We start from the raw sequence: 24,537 nt of genomic DNA on the forward strand, positions 1-24,537 counted from the left end.
TCATTATTTTCATGGGCTGCCACATCGAATCAACAAGGCGTTAGGGCATGTCAGCATCCGCGGTGTCCACGCAGCTTCTCTTTACCAAGCGTTCAGTGCTTTGTGCCGGCGTAGTAACGCCTATGGGCCACACCACTCCCTCTCCCACCCTTCGTGCCAAGCAGCATCAACAGTTCCATGTAGGCTGTCAATGCGAGGTGATGTGTACGACGTAAGCACACCTTCATGCGGAAAATCGCATTTGGGGTTAGTGTTCTGCAGTTTAAAAATGAGACGGCGTGAGCTTACTTACTAGCAGCTAGGAAACTACACGGACAGAAATCTTGTCGTACTATCAGCGACAACTGAAATGCCAACAGCGGAGCACCTGGCAAAACGTCCAGCTTACACCGTCTACTTGTCATCGTCAGAGATGGACGTGCTCATCCGGTTTGCGATAGTCTTGCGTCTGTTTTCTTTGATGTTAGTTTCCTCGCTTTGACACCGGAGCGCCAAATTTATACTTTCCACCGATCGCAGCATGGCTTTGCTGGCGGCAGCGCCTGCAGACCACGTGGATGAAGCGAGCGCTCTAGCTTCCTGAACTGCAGCGCTTTGATTTCCTTTCTATCATTGCCCTCTTATCAAAATCTGGTTGCGATGCGAACAGTGAAAAAGACTGGTCCGGTTCCGGCCGTTGTCCAGCGTTGCAACCTTCGCTGAATCGCTTCTTTCGGGAAGTGAGCAGATAACTATCGCCGTACCGCCACCAAAAATGTGACGCTCCAGTGGCAAAGCGTGGAAGTGACGCGCTATGAAAACAAACGCAAAACAAGCGCAAACCGGAAGAGCGCGCCTGTTTCTGACGGCTACAGGAAAGCGGCATGAAATGGCCTTTTTGTCACGCGCTCCGCTGTTCGCATTTTACTTGACGCTGGTAATAATTTCTGAAGACGCAGGTGCTGTCAAGGGCAGGTGCTCAACGTTTAGAAAGGCAAGCATTGCAATGTATGCACCATCGATGTCAAATGACATGCGAACAGCGGAGCGAGCATCCAAATTTTCGTTTTACGCCGTCTGCTTATCGTCATCAGAGATATGCGCGTTCATCTGGTTTGCGATAATTTTGCTTCAGTTTTCTTGGACGCTCTCTTTTTGTCCTTTGCCACTGGAGCGCCACGTGCAATGTTTCCACTGATCGCAGCTTGCCTAGTGCGCTATCGCTGGCGGCCACGGCTGCAGACCGCATGTGCGAAGCGAGCGCTCTTAGTCCTCTGGTGATTTGATTTTACCTACATTCTCATCGTGGTACCAGCGTCTAACTGCGTTGCGAACAAATAAAGGTCGATCGGTACCGTGATTTAAGACAAGAACAAAGGCCTCTTCTCGCGTCACAATACTTAGTATCATGGCCACTGCATTAAAGCAATCCTACCTCAGATATGATGATCAACTTGCACCTATGGCAGGAAGGGCACACCTGGTGCTGTCGGCTCTCAATGTCGCTGACGCTGGTTCCAATTAGTTGAAAACGTTAAAGGTACTCACTAAAGAGGAATCTGAACTCGTCTTTTTACCGCTGTAACTCTATCTACACGTTCCGGGCAATCATAGAAACTTCGAATTATTATCCAGCGCGGCCGATTGCCCTAATAAAGCGGATTAAACGTCCCGGCTCTCGACTTTTTTTTTTAACTGAACGTGGTAGGTAGGCGGAGTCAACCAACGCGTGGAGCGCCTTTCAGCCAGTCTAGTGGCGGCTTCGCTTTCTCTTTTATTTTGTTTTTTAGGTTTCTGTGAATAAATAGTTTCAGTCGAAGCAATGTAGCTGCAAATCAGGCCTACGAAAAAATAATACACGTGGACTCTGATTTACGTATCACTCCGCCGATGGCAGAGCGGCAAGCTGCCGCGGGACTGGCTGACGCGTTGGCTGGCTCCTCCTACCTACCGTGTTTAGTTCAAAAAAAGGTGGGAGCCGGGACGTTTAATCTGATTTAATTAAGACAACCAGCTGCACAGGACAATAATTCGAGGTTTCTAAGAATGCCCGGAACATGTAGATAGAGTTCCCGCTTTAAAAACATGAGTTCAGATTTCTCTTTAGTGCACCTTTAATTTATAGAGAAAATTAAGCAGCGCCAGTTGCATGGCCTTGTAAAAACACAGGCTTTGCTTTTCTGTTTGCTTTTGAGACCGCTGGCTTCTGCGACGGTACAACAACTTTGCAGAACAGCCTCGTGCAGACAACGTGTAATGTTTGATGCGTTGGCACACAATCGTAAATAGTCCTTTACCTTATCGGCCCTAATGGTAGGTGTGTCTGCTGCAGTGGGCATCGTAAGTAGGTCTTACTCCCTGCCGGTGCTTACGAGGCATGTTCCCACGAGGTGTTTCCAAGCCGTCCCACACCACAAAATGCCTGGAAAATTCCGGTAATTCTATACGCTGGACAGCCTGTTTCGTTTGCAATGACGCGTCGCTGCACACCGTTACAGTAAAGAGAGACGGCGTGCGCTCTCTTTTCAGGCCGTACGCTGACGAGTAAATCTTCTATTCCAACTTATGCGTGCTTTTCTGGGGACGATAAAGTTGCGCTCACTACCAGAAAGAATCGCATCGGGAACTGTCGCGTTGGGCGTTGACCGCAGCTCCGTTTTTTTTTCCCTATTGGCATCGCAGCCAGACGCTGATAACATGATTATGATGCAGGCAAAATCAAAGCGCTTCAGACCAGAGAGCTGAGAGGGCTCGCTTCACACACGCGGGCCACAGCCGGCTCCGCCAGCAAACCCGTGGTGCGCATGTTGAAATAGGTGTAAAGAGTGAATGTGGCGATCTAAGGGCAAAGCGAGAAAGTGAACGTCAAAGAAAACAGAAGCGAAACTATTGAAAACCGTATGAGTGCAGCTATCCCTCATGGCGACAGGCTGCGAGGTGTGTACTCCTGGCAGACTTTCACCTGGGTGAAGTTATTTAGGTTTCAACCAGGCCTTTACCCAAAATTTTTCTAGGGTAAAGGCGTTGTGTTAAACGCCCTCAGGGTTAAGGCCTTCGTTATTAAGGCTTTCGTGGTAGATGCAGGTGAGGCCTTTAAGTAAAATGCCTTTTGCATGTAAGGACCTTAAGTGCCGACTGTAATTAGTGCTACTGCACGATATCCCGCCCTTAGCAACGCTAAACCGCGTGCTTTTCCAATTTGTTGAAGATGTGCCAACTGAAGATGATCCTAGCCTTACCTAGTTATGCTGGAGCTTCCGAGAAACTAAGTGCTTTGTGTCCTACTTATACCCGCAATATTTCTTTCAGCATATTGCACTATGCTAAATAATACTACATTCAGATTTGTTGCACCCTAAATCCCACAGGCCACTCAGATCGATGCACGATTGTTTGGAAGGCTCTCATAATAAGAAGTAATTAAAAAGTGATTGAAAACAAAGGTTTTCCGTGTTGTTTGTTGTCACTACTACAAAAATTGCTACAACTCACATAGAAGTAATAAGCACTAATAGAAGCTCCACGAAATGACATGAACAGCTCTCACAACTGAATGCGCCACAATGAAATTTTCTCCTGGTGACAGCTAATGCAATCACCTCGCTAAACCTCGTGGGTGCCGAGCTGATAGCAGGAAAGTGGCACAGGTGCAGTTCACCGTGGATAACTTCTCTGGAAGTGTTAGGCCGCACGAAGGTAATGTAGTGGCTTGACAAAATTAGTCTTGGGGATTATCGTGCTCTCGCTTTTTATCCCTCTTGTCTCATCCACAAACTTGTTAAGCCTCGTACCAGTCTGCTAGCGAAATTAATCCCTCGCTGGAAGTTTTCAACGTCGTATTTTTGCTCACTGCAAGGGTGGAGCTGTTACCTTCGTGACGGAATAAGCAGCAAAATTCTGATGGTGGAGACTACAGCGATGCCTGATCCACCTGCTCCCGCAGCCTTCGTTATACTAGGAAGCGACTAATGAGCAAAGAAAAATTTCGCGACAGTGACAGTCTGAACCCAGGCCTATAGTCTGAGTGTTTCGAGAACTTTGGAGCGGGGGTGTGACAAAGCCATTACATGGCGCCTTTCTTCGACCGAATTCCCAAACTATTTCCACTTATATAGCAACAACACTAGAGCCTCTTATGTAAGAGGTAGAAAAAATTACAGGCGAGATCTAAGGAAAGCTACCATAATGCGATTGGAGACCGAGGAATAATTCTGTGCAAAACTAAAAAGAACAAGATGGCTTAGGCTCATTTTATGCAGTTTTTGCAACATGATGAGGAAGCAGAAAACGCCCAAGACTTCTATATGATTTGGAAATTCATCTGTCAGAGATTTGCAGAACTCATTAACACACGCAAAGAATCAACGTATTTTTTGTTTTTCAGTTTACGCTGGGCTTCCCAAAACTTTTTCTTCCCTCAATCATCCACAGGGCTCCGTGAATAGCGAACCTGCCACATTTTCTTCCTTTATCTTGCGCACGCGTCATTAGGGCACAGAACGCCGCATAAAAGGCATTCGTTTTACTGAGACAGCATATTAGAATTCACATAATGCGATTTCGCGTCCTCCTTCTGTTAGAAAAGTCACTGATCGATCAAGAGTGGCCATGTTACCTTGTGACGTCATCATAACCTACACAGCGGATTGTGAGCAACCTGCGCATTATGGCAGTTAACAATTAAATTAATTTCATTCATTTGCCACCTGCCCACCGTGGCACTTCACATCATGCGATTTCGCATCCTGCGTTAGTTAAAAATTTCGCTGATCGGTCTAGAGGGCGATGACTCAAGAGTTTGTATGTGTACTCCATGAAAATTTAACTCTGAAAAACAAGGAGGCAGCACGCAACTGGTAAAGGGCAAGCCTAGGAGAGTGCAACAAGTTCTCGGCGGACTCACCGCATGATTACTTGTGTGAAAATAGAGATACGATGATAAAGACAGTATTGTTTATTTTGCTGGTATATTTCAACGCAACCTGCATGCCTACAATAAACATCGACTAATAGTTCAATTTGGGGACTACCTTTGAATGCTACGAAAAAATATACTTGTTGCCTTTTTAGCGAGGCAACGCGTTTTATTGAGGACATCAAAAGTGGTAAATAGATAACTGACAGCGGAATCAAAGACGCGACAAACTTTTTCTCAAGGCAAAAACTTCTCCGAGTAATAAAACAGAGCAGAGATGAAGGTAACATGCGCAGGTACACCTTCATCCATCCTTAATTTTCTCCCCATGCCCTGTTAAGATTACATTCACTTTACATTCTGTTTGTTACATGCTCATCACGTTTCACCCATTGGCTTCTTAACACTAGCTTTTAACAGTGCCATCAAGGAACATAGTATGTCATTAACAGAATTTGTCAAGGAACTCGTAAAACCTGGGACGGAAGTATACTGGCCAAATAACGTTGCTGGTCACTTTGTTGTTTGGTGACGCGGCATCGTTAGTGATATCTTAATCAATCGGCGACATATCCTAAAGCAATATTAGAGAGTTTTAACATACCTAGCACCGTTTCATGCTGACCAGCTCTGATATGTCATATAGCAAAAAGTAAGAGCTAGCATCTGGTGATTTCATAATGGTGAATATTTTTTTTTTAACTTGTTCAGGTGCATTAAACATTTGTTCAGAAAAATCTAAACAATTAGTATAGATTACTGCAGATAAAAGAAATGCGCCTGGGCGGCTAATGTAATCCGCTGAGAAGGCAACCAGTGGTGCCATAGGGCGACATCTTGAATTTGAAGGGAAAGAAAATGGTCAGAGGGGCGGCGAAAATTTGGATGGAGATATCGCATTAGTTTACTCGGAATAACCGCTGTCCTGCTCAGCTAGCGCAAGGCGGAGCTAATATACCTTGCTACGACTTAGAGGTGTGGACACATCTGAACAATTTCAAGGAACAAAACAGAAGTCCTAAAAAGAAACCGGCGACTTCATTCCTTGTTATAGCGGCACCTGGATTTTGACCTCTCTTTTTTTGGTGCCCGAGAAAGGGCTTTGTAATGGAATGATTGGTGCTCTGAGGTGAGGCTTTCTTCAGCGAGTGAAATAACCTCACAAGCAAAAGCTACCTTTATACAAATACCACACTTGGTTGTGGCTGATAACGTTGCTATAGTCTTCGGTTACGTATTCTACGTAGTTCGCCCTGGTGAGCAGTCTATGCAGTATACTTTAGGGTGGACGCGGTAGTTAGAACTATTTTCGTTTATAATGCATGAACTACAACAAAATTTTGTGCCTTTTCTTCCTGATTTTAAAATGCTATCTATTTATAACGCTTTAGAACTATATTTGCAGACCAATGACAGTTAACAACATTGTTAGATCACCTCCGGGTTATTGAACAGATAAGAAGACAGTGCACAAGTTTAAATGTCAGCGTGTTCATGAAACCCTGTTCTGAGCAATGATGATATTATTATTTTTCAGATGCTCAGAATTTTGAAAAATAAGAGCTTAGCATTAAATTGTAAATATAGATGAAAACTGTTTTCTGTATTATTGCTACAGTCATCTGTAGGAAAATTGGCGCTGTTTCAATGCGTTACGTCTCTTACAACACGGAATCACAATCCAGTGGCGCACTTTCGGGCGCCCACCGATAAAAATGCATCTCTCACCTAAGAGCTTTTACCCACAACCCACCCAGCCAACTCCACCAGCTAGAAGACCACGCAACACCCGCAATAAAAAGCGACGGCAAATTTGTATTCAAGGATGACGCAATGAAAATACGTTCAGTGTAAAAGTAAACTGTAAAAAAAATATGACAAACGCAGATTGGCCAGTTCGCATTGTCTGATGGACTATGCATATTTTCTTTTACAGGACTGTCAATAAAATATTACACACGTGTAGAGAAAGTCAGCTCTTCACTGCACTCTTTAGGCTCGCAAGACTCATGCGCAAAAAAAAGTATGATTGTATTTGATAGTACTGTCATTCATTACGAAATGTCCAAGCAATGAGTGATAAAAATACAGAAAATCTGAAAGCTCCGAAAATAAGTCATAAAATTTATTTTGCCGCACTTGTGGAAAACACTCAAAAATGCCTCCCTCAGTGCCAGAGCACGCCGCTGATGGCCACCTCTATCATTATTGGGCTCATATGCACTAAACTTCGGAGAAACACCAAATGAAGAGGTGCCGCTTCAGATGAAATCTTGCCGTCTTTAACAATCGTGCACACTGAACACGCCAAACACACCACTGAAGCGGACGTAAATACCTAGGAAACGTGGCCGACGACCAACGGAGGTGTTCTCTTTATACCGTAAGACTAAGACATCCGGTCGCAACGCTGCGACTTGTGTTTTTTAAATAACTAGTTTTCTTTTTCTTTTGCACAGGTAACCGCCGTATCGAGGTCATCGAAAGCTGGTTCCTCCTCTTCACGATAATACCAAGACGGTGGTGCTCCGTCGTGGGAAAGCCAAGAAATCTCCCGTGAGCCGGTACCTTGCCCTCTGTTTTATATTTATATTTTCATCCCATGGCGCAACATGACTCGTCTTGTATGACTTTATAAGCTCCTATCTTAGCTAAGAAAATCAACCAATGCTCTGTACGTAGTTTATCGCTGCCCATCTCTGAGAAGTAAACCAAAGAGAAGTAAATTACCTGATAGCGACTCTTCGCTACCCTCTTTCCTTCATCCGAGAAGCAAGATAACTAGCTACTCTGCGCAGCGCATATCGCCAGACCACCCCAGTTTCGATGAAATAAGCCAGCCGAGGAGTCTCGGTAATGAGCACACGCGCCCAGCCACGTATACATTCCCGTAATGAACCCTCCCAAGAAAGAGTAAGCAGGAAGTCACCACACAAGATGCGTGAGTTATTCATCCTCACCGCGCTTACTAAGAGGCTGCTAAGCCCAGTGGCCTGTTTTGTTCTGCTCCTTATCGCAACTTTTGTTGACGTTCTCCGGTAATTGGGTACTACCCCGGACTGAGAAGACGGTATGAGGTATAGAGGGACGCACAAAGGTAAACAAGATAGGAATACAGATAACGGAGAGGTATGTCAAGGCAAACAGAGTATGCAGTCCTGGTGCAATGTGCGTGACAACCAGTGCCTTCGTTTATTTACATCCGGCTCAGGCCATACGCTCTTACGTGGGCGGTAAAAGTTGCTGAGCTCAGCCTTCTATTGCTAGTTTATCATGTAATGAGCTTTATTTACTGCTAAAGAAGTTAGCTTTATACATTGCTTTTCTGACCTATGCTATTTTGCTCCTAGGATACATCCTTGTGGAAAGGAGATTTCTTCGCCTCATTGAACACATCTTTCTTTTTTTATGTGCCTTCTGGGTCAATCTTGAACGTCTGCAAGTGCAACTGTTGTTGGAAAAAAATGGTTCATCCCTGTGAAGACTGCTGTGTTTCATATTTCTTACTGTAATCGCTCTGTAGTCGCTAAAAAATACTTCACTACGCTAGTAAAATTTGCCAGTATTTCGCTTAGTTAGTCCCATAAATTTGCGGTCCTGAATGCCTACCTTTTCGTTTCAGTAATTCAGATGAAAGTAATCGTTAAAAAAAATCAGTACACGATAGTCAATATCGTTGTTCCTGTTGCACTATTCTAATCTAGATGCCAACAAGTCTACAAAAATTTACTGCAAATATTCTCTATGAGCACGACGTTTCTATTCTAATTATAAACTGCTGTTGTCCCACATAATCTGCTTTTCTCGCAATCAGGCCGCTCCTCACTTGTGAATAGCGAATTTTAAACCAAAGTTTTGATGGCTTAGACAGTTTCCTTTACCCACATTGTTTCGCTAAAACGAAAGGGTTGGCTGGCTTATAGTAGCGAAAATGAAGCTGGGGCTCCAAAAACCAGCGAAGCTTTAGAACTCTCTGTATCTGTAACCTGTTTTAAAATATTTGGTACCTAGACTTAAGCACTCCAGGCTACAGAAGAAATTTATACTGAACTAACAAACTCAAATTAGATGACCCTGGAGTATTTGAATTTTCTTTTTTTGGGACGTAGGGTTAGGGGGGGGGGGGAAGCAGAGGAAGAAGATCTTCGCCATAAAACATGTTTGGCAAGTTTCCATAAATTTATCGCTGGCTTTGCGGCGTTCTCCAATTTCCTAGCAAGACCCTCAGAAGAATAGACTGTGAGTCAACGAATGCAATAAAAGTGCCTGAACTTAATGGGTGCACTGTTTTGAGACGGAGATTCCAGCCTCTCATATGAGAATGCGTTCTTTCTGTGTGTAATTTCACTTTTTAAAAAACTGCGTATAACAGTTTCATGTTCTGCTGACAGGTGCTAGATTGCTGCCAGAAACTAACAAGCTTTCATTTTCTGGTCAGGCAAGATAAGCCGCGCTAAATTAAAATGCGATTCATGGCGAACGTCCGCATGAGAAAAAAAAACGCATGTCGACAGAGAAAGAAGTTAGAACTGACTAAAACCTTAAGTTGCTAGGACAGCTCTTGTACCACGCATACGCGACGACGACAATACGAAAGCAGCGGGACTAGCCTAACACAGTAAGACCTGTGCTATATCGACGCTTTCGGCCCTTCCCTTCATTTTTCCTTTAAATACTTATATTGAATAAAAGTTTTTGATAGAAAAACCTACTAGCGAAGGACGCCCAGAAGCAGTCTTTTCAGCTTAATGCACAAAAAACACTCCCATTGCAATTCTGGTGGGGAAGCACTCATATGCTCGCAAACACCGAGCAGGAATCTCGTTACCTTACGTACTTTCGCCGTTCACCGTACGTACGTACGTAAGTACGATCTTGTACCGTTATCTAGCAGCCCGAGTTACTACCCGAGCTTATCCGAGTTACCCGGGTAAGTTCGGGTAAGTTGGCTCAGCTCAGCTCGAGTAAGTTGAGCGGAGCGTCCCGCCAGCTGCGCGAGAGGTTGCTCGCGAAGGGCAACATAGGTCGCACAATACCTACCAATACCTACCACAATACCTACCCGTAAGAAACAGCCACCTGCCAGTTCCATGGCGCATCGCTTAACCGCTGCGCAACTGTACCACTGCGCTGGTAGTGGTATGAGGACTCGCCGCCATCTATAAACGTTAAGTAGAGAATGACCAGTTCTGCATATGTGCATATTAACCTCCTAAAGATATCGCGTCATACCGTTAAGGCGGTGCTTAAGTCTCCCCTCCAATTGAAAAATTAGCACCTGCTTTTGAACGACTACTTGTTTTAACTGCGTTAAACCCCTGCCAATTTTTCTTTCACTAAACGGGACACTGTAGACACTTCCAACTTATTATTACCAGTAAAATTTAATTTCCTGGCTCATTCTGGACAGTTGGTGTTTTTCTGACTGCAAAAGATAGCTTTATTGGCCCGAAAATTTGGTTTAGGAACCTTTTCGCCAATCGACTCTGACTCCTGGCGTCCTTACTGTAATTAACGGGTTGATGAACGTGTTGGGATCGTTTTGAAGTGAACGATGGTTTAGCTTAACCTCTGGAAAATTAGCGCCAAATTAGATATCGGTGATTGCGTTTTACTTGCAAAATCTGCCTGTGCTGGCGAACCCTGCGCTTCGTTTAGTGCTCTTTCGCAGCTTATAAAAGATACGTTTTTCGTGAAAGTGGCTTCTTTGTAATTAAAACGCGGTGCCCTATCGACATTTGTAATTAAAACGCGGTGCCCTATCGACATAAGCCAATTCGAATTGTCTTCATTTTTCATTTAAGAACCTTTGTGTTCCGCACTGCTGTCTACACGATGGGCCTCAGATGATGCAAACAGTCTGCGGAATACCATTGCTTGTCTAAGAACCCTAAAAAGCGTCACCTTATCTCACCGCACCACACTACCCTTTAACAAAACAGCATCTTCGCGTCTCTTTGAAAGGGATAGCATTAGGATGGCCATGAAGTCGGAAACTGCTCCTTTTCGGTGTCTGAGAGAAGCCTAATCCTGCCAACCACGGCAGGTGACAGGTGGTGTTTAGGATGATCTTCTTGCCTTCGCCTGCCGGGTGGAGGCTGTTCCGCTTTCCCCTCTTAGGAGAGAAGGGGCGTTTCCCTCATTTCCTCTTATAGAGGACAAGAAAAATGTATACGATAAGTAATCACGAATAGAAATGAAATTAAAATTTAATCAGGATTAATTTGAATACATTCGGACTTGGAATAGAATGGTGAGTGAAAAACAACGAAATCAGAGTTGGAACAGAGTCAGAAAAATAATAGAGTGGCGACTCAAAGAAAAATGCTATCGCATTTCCTCCGCATCAGTTCTACTGATTGCCTCTAAATCTTTTTTTTTGGTGGTTGAAATAACCTCAAAAGACCGCTACTTTTCGCGCTTAGTTTCATTTAAAGAACACGTGGAAAAAAAGTTTGGTGAGATTAAGCTGCAAAAATGCGGGGGAAAACTCAAATGTCATTTTAGAAGTCACTAAAGCCAAGACACACTGTCGAAATTCATCGAGGACGCTTTTTTTACGAATTTTACAAAAGGTTGTAGTTACTGTTACCACAATAAAGCCTTCGATCTAAAAGAGCAATTACGGTAGGAATACGGCGATACTTCTACGCGCCCATTCGGACGAGGACGTTTTCCTCCAATCATTCGTAATTCAGTACGTAAAGGCAGTGTTACGTATATTGCAAAAAAAAAAAAACAAGGATTATTATTCTCCGGGCAAAAACAGCATATATCGGCAAGCTTTACACGTTGCACTACCATATACATTGTTGGCATCTGCTCAAGGTGAATCTGGAAGCGTGGAAGTAGACGATCGAGGCGGAGCATATTTCCCTTTTCTTTCCATAGTAGAGAAAATATTCAAAGAATGAATCCAGTACAAAAGGATTTTGTAGTCGCCTCCGTCTCGTTTACTCCGGGTTCACCGAACTTCCTGGCAATGTTGCTCGCAATACAGTTTGTGAACACCCTGTCACTTACTGTAAGGTATTGGGGGAAGAAAAACAATGTACAGGGAATTATGCATATTAAACGTTTCTTGTTTGGCGATGTCATGAATGAATCGTCTGCTCTATATAATCGATCGGGCTGTTCCCCTCTCTGTTTTGTGTAAGCATTTCTAGTGGCATCTTTTGTGATTTCATAATATCCCGGAAAACAAATAAAAGGTGCATGTCCTTAACAGCAACACACAAAACTACGGAAAAATGTACACATATTTGCTTTCTGTTCGAAAATGTTGGCTTTTCTGCAGGAAGAGGCCTAAACATTGAATAATAGAATGTTCATTAATTACGGTTTGGTGGCCGTTTTTTATTTTTTAGGAAGAAGTTTTTGCGAAGGAAAAAGCTAAGGTACAAAGAGCGTCTTCTTTTGAAGGTGATCACGGCCCTTTTTGTGGGAACAGTGTAAATGCGCCTCATCATGGTTACATAAATTTCACTGTCTTTTGTGTTAATTTCGAGTAACAAAAGATGTTGCAGTGTTTAGTGAGTGCTACCATAATGGCAACTCGCTCTACGGGTTGCATTCGTTTCGCACTTATGAAAGATGTGCAAAAAATTAATATGGCCAAAGCATGTGTTCTGCACTAAAAATGAAAGCCCCTTTGGTAAACAAGAAAACCCCCTTCCGCGGGTTACGTTATAAGAATACAATCTTCTGACTGCAAGTTGCAAATATAACAGTGCGTTTTGTCTTCCAGAAATAATAAAGTTCTATAACCGGAACCTTCGGTGGTTTCTTTAATTTAGTCTAGCATTCGGATAATCTTTTTAGTCATGCTTTAGAGTACGATTTAAAAAATTGATTTTTGCGGGCGCATGTTTCACATCTGTGGGATGATAAATATTTACATCGAAAGCCTAAGTACTTAAAGCAAAGAGGAGACATATCGGGGTTTAGCGCTCACTTATTATGACTGTATTCTTGACGCTAAGTGCACCCCTTTGCGCATTTTAGCCCACTACACGAATATATTGTTTCATTATCAATATTCATCGTCATCTTCTTCATCAACAGCCTAACTGCGCCATGCATGAGCCCATTGCAGAACAAAAGCGTCACCAATGTCTCTTTAACTCTGACCCGTGATACCTGACGCAACCTTATCTCTGCAAAGAGGAGGAAGAGGAAGAAGAAGAGGAACGGCAGAGAGGTTAACCAGGCGATTTATCTCCGCAAGGAGGAGGAAGAAGAACATAAAATGCAAGGAGGTTAACCCGGATATTTATCTTTGCAAGGAGGAGGAAGAAGAAGAGGAAATGCAGGGAGGTTAACTGGGAGATTTCTCTTTGCAAGGAGGAGGAAGAAGAGGAAATGCAGGGCGGTTAACCGGAAAAATAGTCGGTTTGCTACCCTACACGGGGGAATAGGGGTGGGCGGATAAAAAATGAAAGAGAAAGGAGAGTCACTATGAAAAGTCAGCGTTCGTTAAAGTCGCAGCCTATCGTACAGGCCAGAAGTTCACGAGAAGCAGAGAAGTGCCTTGGATGCCTGCACCGCCGACGATCGCCGCGCCCAGTGGCCGAGAATCTTCATTTCCGACTGTGGGCGTAGATCTAGACGCTTCAGCGCACGGCAGAGCGACTGCGTTTCGGCGCTATAGGCAGGGCAGTCACATAGAATGTGGGATATAGTCTCGTCATAACCACAGATGGCACATGCAGGGCTATCAGCCATACCGATTACGAAGGAGTAATGGTTGGTGAAAGCTACACCAAGCCACAGGCGACGCAGTATCTCTGAAAAGTTTCTAATCTTCCTTGAGACTTCCCAAAGAAAGCCGTCCGCTATGCCAGAGTCTAAGTAAAACTGATAGAATGTAATTATTCGACGAAGAGGGTTTGCGATCTCTGCCATACTGAGGGTAGCGGAGAACGAGCCTCGTTTTCAGAAAAAAAAAACAGGATCCAACGAGACAAGTAGAATGAAGCAGTCGTATTAAAGGAAACTTTTCATGCCTTCATCTTGTACTTCTGCTAGTACAGTACATGAAGATGTATGAGGTGCAATACCCTATACAATTCCTCGCTAGCAGCTATAATAATCTAACTTTACAAAAACTGGATGAATAAAACCGCAGCACCTTGCTTTAAGCAACAACTAATTTCACAAAAATGCTCTTTCACAGCAATGCAAACTCTCTTCGTCATTATTTAACCAAGCTACGCTCACGGAATGCTTATCCGCAAAAACAATTTCTTGCTCTTCCTTGCAAAGCATATTAGTGTCGCGTGTAGGAAAGAAAAAACTAAGTCTTTCACTAAAACTCTGCAGATGGTATAACAATACAAGCACTCATTGCAATTAAAGGAATGCTCCGTGGGCCTGCATGTCCTTTAACACGGTAGAAAGAAGCTGGCCGAGTAGATGAAAGAAGAGCAAGAGAAAGGGTTAGAAGAGGCGTTAAGGCTCGTCGATAAATTTCGCTCGATGGCACGAACGCCAGGACGAAGCAGTTGCGGACTATAGCTCCTTCAGCGGCGATGCCCCCCCCCCCCCCCCCCCCCCCCCGCAACCACAGAATCGCCTTTCGAAAAGCCAGGCCAGTGAGAGCCAAGAAGCTAAGCACATGTGCAATGACATTTATACCTTGTATTCAAGGCAAGCCATCACGACATGCTTAGACACTCCACCATGAATGAAGCTGTACCGGTGGATGAGGTTATTTTTTATGGTCGTGTTTATCAGTGGGTCGCCGTCCTGCGCCACAGCACAAAATGCAAGCCAACAAAACGAGTGAATGAATGTGGGTTTTTTTAAAGCGCTCGGCGTGTATGTCTCGCAATAGAGCACGGCGCAGCAGACATGCATTGATGCACTTAATTAGTCGAGGTGTTTCGTGCATTAGACGGCAATATTTTCCTTCTTATCAAACCTACGCCCTGTTACCTGAGTTTTTGCAGGGACGAGTGCAATTTTCAGCATGGTCAGCTAATGCTCCAGTGTTAACGTTTCCAGAAAACATTACCAGGAGTTTTAGAAAGTGGTCTAGTTGGCTTTGTTTGAACCCACGTAGCGCACAAGAAACTGAGTGCTGTATTTTTTCCGGAAAAAAAATCGGCGATATTGTATCTTTGAGTTCATAATCTCTTTATCTGTCCAGTGTGGCTTCAAACTAGCTGGCCACAGCGCGACGTATAGGTGGGTTAAATATGATGTGAAAATATCACTGTTGGATATTTTTTTCTTTCGTTTCGAGCAACACGACAATATGCAATAGAAAGCCTCTGTTCTGTCTGAGGTCGTTGCCAGAAAGAGCTTGGAGCAGTAGACGCTTGTGAAATCATTTTTTTGCCATCAAAAAGACTCATAGTTTGCGTAATTTCTGTAGTCGCCCGTTGGTAAAACTTTAAATGATATTGGAACTAACTTTGAGCGAGTCATTCAGACGCCGCGGCCTTTCGCATAAGCGGGAGATCACTTAGAACGTAAATCGTGTGATATAACCCGGTCACTTATCTTTACTATTAGTGCTATCAAAAGTACGACTTTTATTGAAGCCGCATAGGCCGTGAGGCTCAACAGCGCTACTTAGCAGCTGTTCTAAAGCCGTGATAACGGAACGAGTTTTTTCTCTTTACGAAGAAAAGCCTGCTTAGACATTTGGAAACAAGAACAAGACTTCCCCTTAATGACAGTGGCACGAAAGTGACGAACGCCCTAATGGAAAAACTACGTGGGACTTTTTCGTTCACTCTCCATGTTCCCTCTCTGCATTTGATTATCTCACTTCCTTTCAGAGCATGCTTACGGCCGTCAAAGCACTGAAACCCATTTGGTCCCAGCTCAGCGCCAACTGCAACACTTTTGCCGTTGTTGCCTCTTGGTCAGGTTTTCTGCCACACAAGCACTTCCGCAGAGCCGGCGTAATGAGGAGACAAAGCGGCTTCGTGACCGCCAGTCAAGTAGCACAGATGAAGAAAATCTCTTTTAGTTTTACTTTTCTGGACACCTCGACACATTGGGAACGATCGATAGTATTATCTCTAGGCCTTACATGGCGCAAGGTTCTTTCAGTGCTTATTTTCCTCGTACCAGCACTGCACTTCGATGTTTCCTGGAAGCGGAAACAAGTCGCGCACTTCCTGCTAAGAAGGTCCTCATATATAATCGTTGAGCCCAAATTTCTGCTTGCTTTAGCTCGTAATAAAACGGGATGCTGTCATTGTAGCACGAAGGTTGGTTAATTGCTTAAAAAATGACCAGGCTTAGCTTGGTTAAGCCAATAATGCGTTGCATATCTCGATGGAGTTCCATGCTGCTCCGTTGACTCGATAGGCTATTGACTCGATCGCCATTGAAACTGCCCATGTAGCAGCGCTCGATCGCCTTTGAGTCGATAGACTATCGGTTCGAGGGCCCTCGAAATGCCCTTGTGACAGGGGTATAAGACTGTCCCGGCGAAGGAGCGCAGCTCTTTTATACATATGCCGTGACGTCAATCGTAGCGCAGCGCCCCTAGCGGGAGGAGCGGGAGTCAGGTGGTGGCTGTGGCCGCGCGCGACCGCGCGAGTTGGGGCCCAGCTTTTCCTCCGGCTGTCGTGACGTCACGTCACGTGGTTTGGTGGCTGCCTAGCCGCGCCCAAGGGTTGAACTGAGTGATTGCAATATGCAACGCATAAAAGGAGACAAATATTAACTTCCCAAACTGCCACTGTGGGCTACGCGGCGAGCCATAGTGTAGGAATCTTGAGTCATTTCAGGTGCCTTGCACACTTTACCATGCACTGAAATCTAGGACACTTGAACGTTTTGTAGCGATAGCTACATTACGGTAGCATTGCGAGCCTTCAGCGTGGCAGTGGCACGTGACCGTGGCGGCGGCACGTGACGCTGGCGGCGCAGCCACGTCGTTGGTCACGTGGTTGGTGACGTGACCAGACACGTGATGCGGAGCAGCGCCGGCGCAACCAAGCTGCAGAAGCTGTGCGCATGCGCCGTGTCAAGCGGGACGAAGATGAAGAAGGAACGCCCAGCGAAACGGAGCGGCGAAAGACTCACTTTGCCATTCAACTGAGCAAGTTCCACCTGGCCAGCTGTAGCTATCCGTGACGCCAGGATTAACCAGACCTAAACCACCGCCAGTTTTTTGCATATCGTTTCCATAAAAGCACGGCTGCTATGGCCGGGCTTAAACTTTTGAACTTGAGCGGAGCAGCCATATTTCTCAGGCAATTAGAAGCTTTGTCTGATAATTGGTGATAGCGTATTACAAACATATTCTAAGATAGTAATAGCTTGAATCACTTTCTTAGGAAGCGGAGAGGACCGCATAGAAAAAGAAGGACAAAACCGTAGCGGTAGGAAACCCAAAAGCGCGCGCACCCCATTAAATTCAAGACCACACTGTAGAAAAAAAATAGCCACGGCCTCAACGCGGAGCAACTGAGAACTCTGCACATATTTCCTGCAGAATTTTATTCTCCCTCAAGACACAAAACAAAAAATGGATTTTCTTTTTTTTCCTTCAATATGAGCCACACAAAAAGACGTTTTTTTTTGCTTTCCACAGTCCGTTCAAATATAAAATGTAGCGCCACGGTTGCCTACGGCACCACAGGTAGTACTGCTTTTTTGCGCAAGGTAATGCAAATAGAGGCATATTTTCCTCATGTCTTTATGAGAGAAACGTTACGTGAGTTCGTACTAATGAGCACAAGGCACGCACTGATTGCGTGTTCCTCTCCCCGTTTTCTTGCGCCGTTGTATTCCAGATATGGTTTCGTTTCATTTGAGAAAAATTATATTAGCTCCTAATGTACTTCGTAAAAATAAAATTGTTGCTCTAGACATATTGCGCTTGGCTGCCGATTGCCCCACAGTACTTCAGTAACACGGTTGGCTTTCAGCAGCATGTTCCTTCGAGTGCATTTCGCAGCAGCTTTCATAATCAGGCTCCTTCGTAGGCAACTAACACGAATCAGTGCTAGACCAGAACGAACACAAGAATTCACTCGCATATCCCTGATAGTCCCTCAATAGCCTGCGTTGTTTTGGTGCGTTAAGTTCCAGGGAACAAAAAACCAAAACACTCGTGTATCCTGAATAGGATGCGGCATGGAGGCTCACAGAACCTTAAACTCAGTATTTTATAACGGGTATTTTCTATAGCCTGCTTGCGCCTTCTGGTGCACCAAAAATATTGCTATTTCTCTCACTCAAGTTTCTTTCGAAGTTATGAAAGCGGCACGAGCTGTCAAAAAACCTTGTCTATGAGCAACTTCCTTCATGGGAATGATTTTTTGGAATAAATGTTCTACTGCATTGTAAATAATTATGTTCACGGTGATCAATTTTTGAGGCAAATGACAATCTTGGTAGCTAATGAAACGTAATCCATTTGGCACATCGCGACTTCATTTTGTCTTGTTTTTCATGCTAAGAGCTATACATTTTTATGAAACCTTGGATATTGGCTTTAACTATTCACCCTTCGACACACTCCCCACCTCATTTGGCTGCGAAACAAACGCTGTCATCACTTTACCACTTTTCATCCTAAAGCATTATATGTCTCGTCAGCTACGAAACAGGGCGCTGTAGTCGTTGTCCGAAAAAGTTGTCCCAAAAATTCCAGATGACGTCACCATGCTATCAAAAAAAATTTCTTTCTAAAGTGCGAAACGAAAAAAGGACTTTCAGACTGCGTGGCTAGCACGCAACCCATTCACCATGCTATCAAAAAAAAAATAAAATTTCTTTCTAAAGTGCGAAACGAAAAAAGGACTTTCAGACTGCGTGGCTAGCACGCAACCCATAAGCTACAAAACCGTGCTGCTCCTTGTCGAACAAAGATAAATAAAATAGATATGTGTTACCTTATTATTATGCTAATCATTAGGTATGTCATTAGAAAGTAAGAAAAAATGTAAGAAGGAATTAATAAAAAACAGTGCTTTCACATGCAAAGCACGTAAGTAGTTCTAAGTGTCCTCCGTACTTTTTCACACCGCGCCTTAGTGCAACAGAGCTCCTTCCATCGCTGCGGGGACCGCACAGTGCCGTTAGGTTTAAGTTCGCTCTTTAGTTTATGCGATAGAAGTTTGGCGCTAAGCTTAAAGACAAAAAAAAATAGCCCCATTTTTTTTCTTCACTACGAAATCAGGCCCATTTATATTTTGCCGTTCTGGTTTAGACGACTGCCCAAAGCATTGGTCTAGTCGAATCTTTGCAAAGCACGTCATATTTCTCATTCTCCCCTTACACATGTGAATTTGCGTGCGGGTTTCTTCTTTTGAGAAATGACACCCTCGTGGCTCTGATAGTAGTTTCAAGAAAACTGTGCAGACGCTGTAGAGATAGCGACAAAGACTAACTTTTTGGTAAGGCGCCACCGCTGAGCTCCTGGTCGGTATCCAGATTTCATGGCTACAAGGCAGCATCATATTGCCGCGAATATTTGCAGTGTTTATTCGTTTTTCAAATCTGCCGCGACACCACCTTATCGCTTTGTTTGCGACGCAAGACGCGACTAGATTTATCTCGATTGATCGCAGCCAGGCAAAGCTGATTCTACGTTGTTCCGGAATGTTCTAGTAACTTTGCGCCCTTTATCTCGAATGTTCGCTATCAGGTTTAAATTCAGCACGGCCGACAGCGGCGGGCATTCTGTTCGACGACCGCCGAGCACGCTTGTCGCTTCGCCGCCGCCGAGTGATTCAGTCCATTTTGGGTGCAAGTCAGCCCAATAAACAGTTCTTTTAGAAGATCCTTTCGTCCGTCTTCATCGCTGCTTCGACTGCCGTCACCACTACGTGACATCTGGTGGAGGTGCGGGGTAGATTTGAAAAACGAATAAACACTGCAAATATTCGCGGCATGGATACAGTGCTGGCAGGCCTGAAGTGGAAAATATGTCTGGTATATTTAGATGACGTCGTTGTCTTCGCCTCGAACTTTGAAGAGCACCTCAAAAGACTTCGAACAGTACTAGACGCAATCAAGTCGTCTGGCCTAACCTTGAAAGCAGAGAAATGCCACTTTGCCTACGAAGAGCTGCTGTTCCTAGGCCACATCGTTAGCAAGGAAGGAGTACGCCCAGACCCGCAGAAAACAGCCGCTATTGAACAGTTTCAACCGCCGGCCGATAAGAAAGCAGTGCGCAGATTTCTCGGACTATGCGCATATTACCGACGATTTGTGAAAAACTTTTCGCGCATCGCAGAGCCCCTGACCCAACTGACGAAGGCAGACGTGCCGTTTAAATGGGAAGCGCCGCAAGCAGAAGCCTTCAAAGAACTTCAGCGTCGTTTACAGTCCCCACCGATCCTTGCGCATTTTGATGAAAACGCCGATACTGAAGTTCATACCGACGCAAGCAGCGTGGGACTAGGCGCCGTTCTCGTTCAAAAAAGTGACGGGCTGGAGAAGGTCATCGCATACGCTAGCCGTTCCCTTTCTAAGTCCGAGGCTAACTATTCGACCACTGAGAAGGAGTGCCTTGCCATCATCTGGGCTACGTCGAAATTCCGCCCCTACCTCTACGGACGGCCGTTCAAGGTGGTCAGCGACCACCACGCGCTCTGCTGGCTTGCCAATTTGAAGGATCCCTCTGGCCGACTCGCTCGATGGAGTCTGCGTCTCCAGGAGTTTGACGTCACCGTCGTTTACAAGTCCGGACGCAAGCACACTGACGCCGATTGCCTCTCACGAGCCCCTGTAGATGCACCGCCACTGGACGACGATGAGGACGCCTTCCTGGGACCCATCAGCGCAAGCTCTTTTGCTCAGCAGCAACGCTCGGACCCCAATCTAAAAGGCCTCATCGAGTACCTGGGTTTCTTCACCCCCCGCTTCATTCAAGCGAGGACTGTCTTCTTTCTGTGTGCAGAATGAGGTCCTTGTGAAGAACTTTACATCGAACAAAACAGCCTACCTCCTTGTTGTACCTACTTGTCTCCGCGAAGAAGTTCTACAGGCTTCACACGACGAGCCGACTGCTGGACATCTCGGGTTTACTCGCACCCTCCGCCGCATTCAAGACAAGTATTACTGGCCCCGACTGTCTGCCGATGTTGCACACTACGTGAAAACCTGCCGAGATTGTCAGCGACGAAAGACTCCTCCCACACGACCAGCAGGATTTCTGAACCCCATTGAACCTCCCTCAAGACCCTTTCAGCAGATTGGCATGGACTTGCTTGGCCCTTTTCCAACGTCAACATCTGGAAATAAGTGGATCATCATAGCGACCGACTACCTGACCCGCTACGCCGAGGCGAAAGCCCTACCGAACGGAACAGCAGCAGAAGTGGCCAAATTTTTCGTGGAGTGCATTCTTCTTCGACACGGCGCCCCCGATGTGCTCATCACGGACAGAGGAACAGCATTTACGGCGGAACTCACGCAAGCCATCCTGCGCTACAGCCAAACCAGCCACCGGAGGACAACTGCATACCATCCGCAGACCAACGGACTGACCGAGCGCCTGAACAAAACCATCGCCGATATGCTCGCTATGTATGTCGATGCCGAACATAAAACCTGGGATGTCATCCTGCCTTACGTCGTCTTCGCCTACAACACCGCAGTGCAGGAGACCACCCAGATGACGCCTTTTAGGCTCGTCCATGGCAGGGATGCCACGACCACGCTAGACGCCATGCTGCCCAACGTTACAGAAGAAGAGAACGTCGACGTTGCCGCCTACCTTCAACGCGCAGAAGAAGCTCGAAGGCTTGCCCGATTACGGATCAAAGATCAGCAGCGGTCCGACGCCAGACGCTACAACCTACGAAGACGCAACGCGGAATACAGGCCAGGAGACCAAGTCTGGGTGTGGACGCCCATTCGCCGCCGTGGATTGAGTGAAAAGCTTTTGCGCCGCTATTTCGGCCCGTACAAGGTTCTTCGTCGGCTGGGTGAACTGGATTATGAAGTCATCCCTGACGCAATGACTGCATCCCAGCGACGCCGCGTACGACCAGAAGTTGTCCATGTAGTCCGTCTGAAGCCGTATTATGCGCGCTAAAGGCCGCTGCATTTCCATGCTCTATTTTCGCAAGATCCGTTTTTTTCCCTTACTAGTCGCATTATTTGTTTTAATGCATCGGGTCGATGCTTCTTTGAGAGGGGAGTAATGCCGCGAATATTTGCAGTGTTTATTCGTTTTTCAAATCTGCCGCGACACCACCTTATCGCTTTGTTTGCGACGCAAGACGCGACTAGATTTATCTCGATTGATCGCAGCCAGGCAAAGCTGATTCTACGTTGTTCCGGAATGTTCTAGTAACTTTGCGCCCTTTATCTCGAATGTTCGCTATCAGCTTTAAATTGAGCACGGCCGACAGCGGCGGGCATTCTGTTCGACGACCGCCGAGCACGCTTGTCGCTTCGCCGCCGCCGAGTGATTCAGTCCATTTTGGGTGCAAGTCAGCCCAATAAACAGTTCTTTTAGAAGATCCTTTCGTCCGTCTTCATCGCTGCTTCGACTGCCGTCACCACTACGTGACAATATCTACGCGCAGTCCGTATAAACGCGTTTGTGAAAACCTGGTAAACAAAATATGACATATAATACTGTCACCGAGTAATGGATGGACGGTTGGATGGATGGACGGATGGATGGAAGATAGGAGCGTCCCATTTGAAACGTGGTGGTGGTAGTTTTCACCATGCTCCGCTTTTTTTGTATTTGTTTAACTGTGTTGTAAATTGACCTTAAAATTTGCCATTTTATTTAAATACGTTTTCCTGCACTTTTAACATTGTGCCACCTCTCTGCTTTTGAGCCAGCAATATTAAAATCGCTTTTTGCCAACTTCCACCGCATCGATGGATGGATGGATGGATGGATGGACGGACGGACGGACGGACGGACGGACGGACGGATGGATGGATGGATGGATGGATGGATGGATGGATGGATGGATGGATGGATGGATGGATGGATGGATGGATGGATGGATGGATGGATGGATGGATGGATAAATGGATGGATGGATGGATGGATGGATGGATGGATGGACGGACGGACGGACGGACGGACGGACGGACGGACGGACGGACGGACGGACGGACGGACGGACGGACGGACGGATGGATGGATGGATGGATGGATGGATGGATGGATGGATGGATGGATGGATGGAAGATAGGAGCGTCCCATTTGAAACGTGGTGGTGGTAGTTTTCACCATGCTCCGCTTTTTTTTGTTTTTGTTTAACTGTGTTGTAAATTGACCTTAAAATTTGCCATTTTATTTAAATACGTTTTCCTGCACTTTTAACCTTGTGCCACCTCTCTGCTTTTGAGCCACCAATATTAAAATCGCTTTTTGCCAACTTCCACCGCATCGATGGATGGATGGATGGATGGATGGATGGATGGATGGATGGATGGATGGATGGATGGATGGATGGATGGATGGATGGATGGATGGATGGATGGATGGATGGATGGATGGATGGATGGATGGATGGATGGATGGATGGATGGATGGATGGATGGATGGATGGATGGATGGATGGATGGATGGATGGATGGATGGATGGATGGATGGATGGATGGATGGATGGATGGATGGATGGATGGATGGATGGATGGATGGATGGATGGATGGATGGATGGATGGATGGATGGATGGATGGATGGATGGATGGATGGATGGATGGATGGATGGATGGATGGATGGATGGATGGATGGATGGATGGATGGATGGATGGATGGATGGATGGATGGATGGATGGATGGATGGATGGATGGATGGATGGATGGATGGATGGATGGATGGATGGATGGATGGATGGATGGACGGACGGACGGACGGACGGACGGACGGACGGACGGACGGACGGACGGATTTCTGTTCAGATATTTGCTTGTCAATTTTTTAGTTCGCTTTTTCTATTTTGTGTTGACATTTCTTATGTACGGGTACCTGAAAACATACCTAGCCCACTACTTTTCCACCATTTTTCTCAATCGCTCTTCAAATGCTATCTTACTGTTAGCTTCTCTACTTTCGGACGACGCCCATCCCACAATACCCTGTACCCCCTGATTTGGTGTATTGTCATGTGCTCCCAAAGCTAGCCTCCCTATGCCGCGTTGTTTCATTTCTAACCTTGCTTGAACATCTGGTATCATGCTCAGGACCGCATTGCCGAAAGTCAGACTAGGAACCATCACCCCTTTCCAGATCCCTCTTACCACTTCGCACCTATTGTAGTTCCACAGTGCCCCATTTTTCATGACAGCTGCATTCCTACTAGCTTTATTCATTACATATTTTTCACGCTCTTTCAAATACTCAGCACCCTTATTTATCCACACTCCAAGATATTTGTACTTATCCACTACTTCTAGAGTGAACTCCTGCATTCTATGCTCGCCACCCTCATCATTAAATATCATGGCTGCAGATTTTTCGGTTCATTGATTGCAGCGCCATTGCGGCCGAAAAAAGAAATGCTAGAAAAGAAAAAGTGAACTCATCAAAATGTTTTTCTTTCATATATACCTGGTTACTTTTCTGCAGCACTTAATGCGCATATAATTCTAGAAATAAATAAGCAGCCCAAACAAACGCAACAAATAAGGAATGCCTTTAACTCACTTTAACTTTTTTGTAGCGAAAGCTACACTGGCCACGAAC

The sequence above is a fragment of the Amblyomma americanum genome, chromosome 6, assembly GCF_052857255.1.
Source record: "Amblyomma americanum isolate KBUSLIRL-KWMA chromosome 6, ASM5285725v1, whole genome shotgun sequence".
Lineage (NCBI taxonomy): Eukaryota > Metazoa > Arthropoda > Arachnida > Ixodida > Ixodidae > Amblyomma > Amblyomma americanum.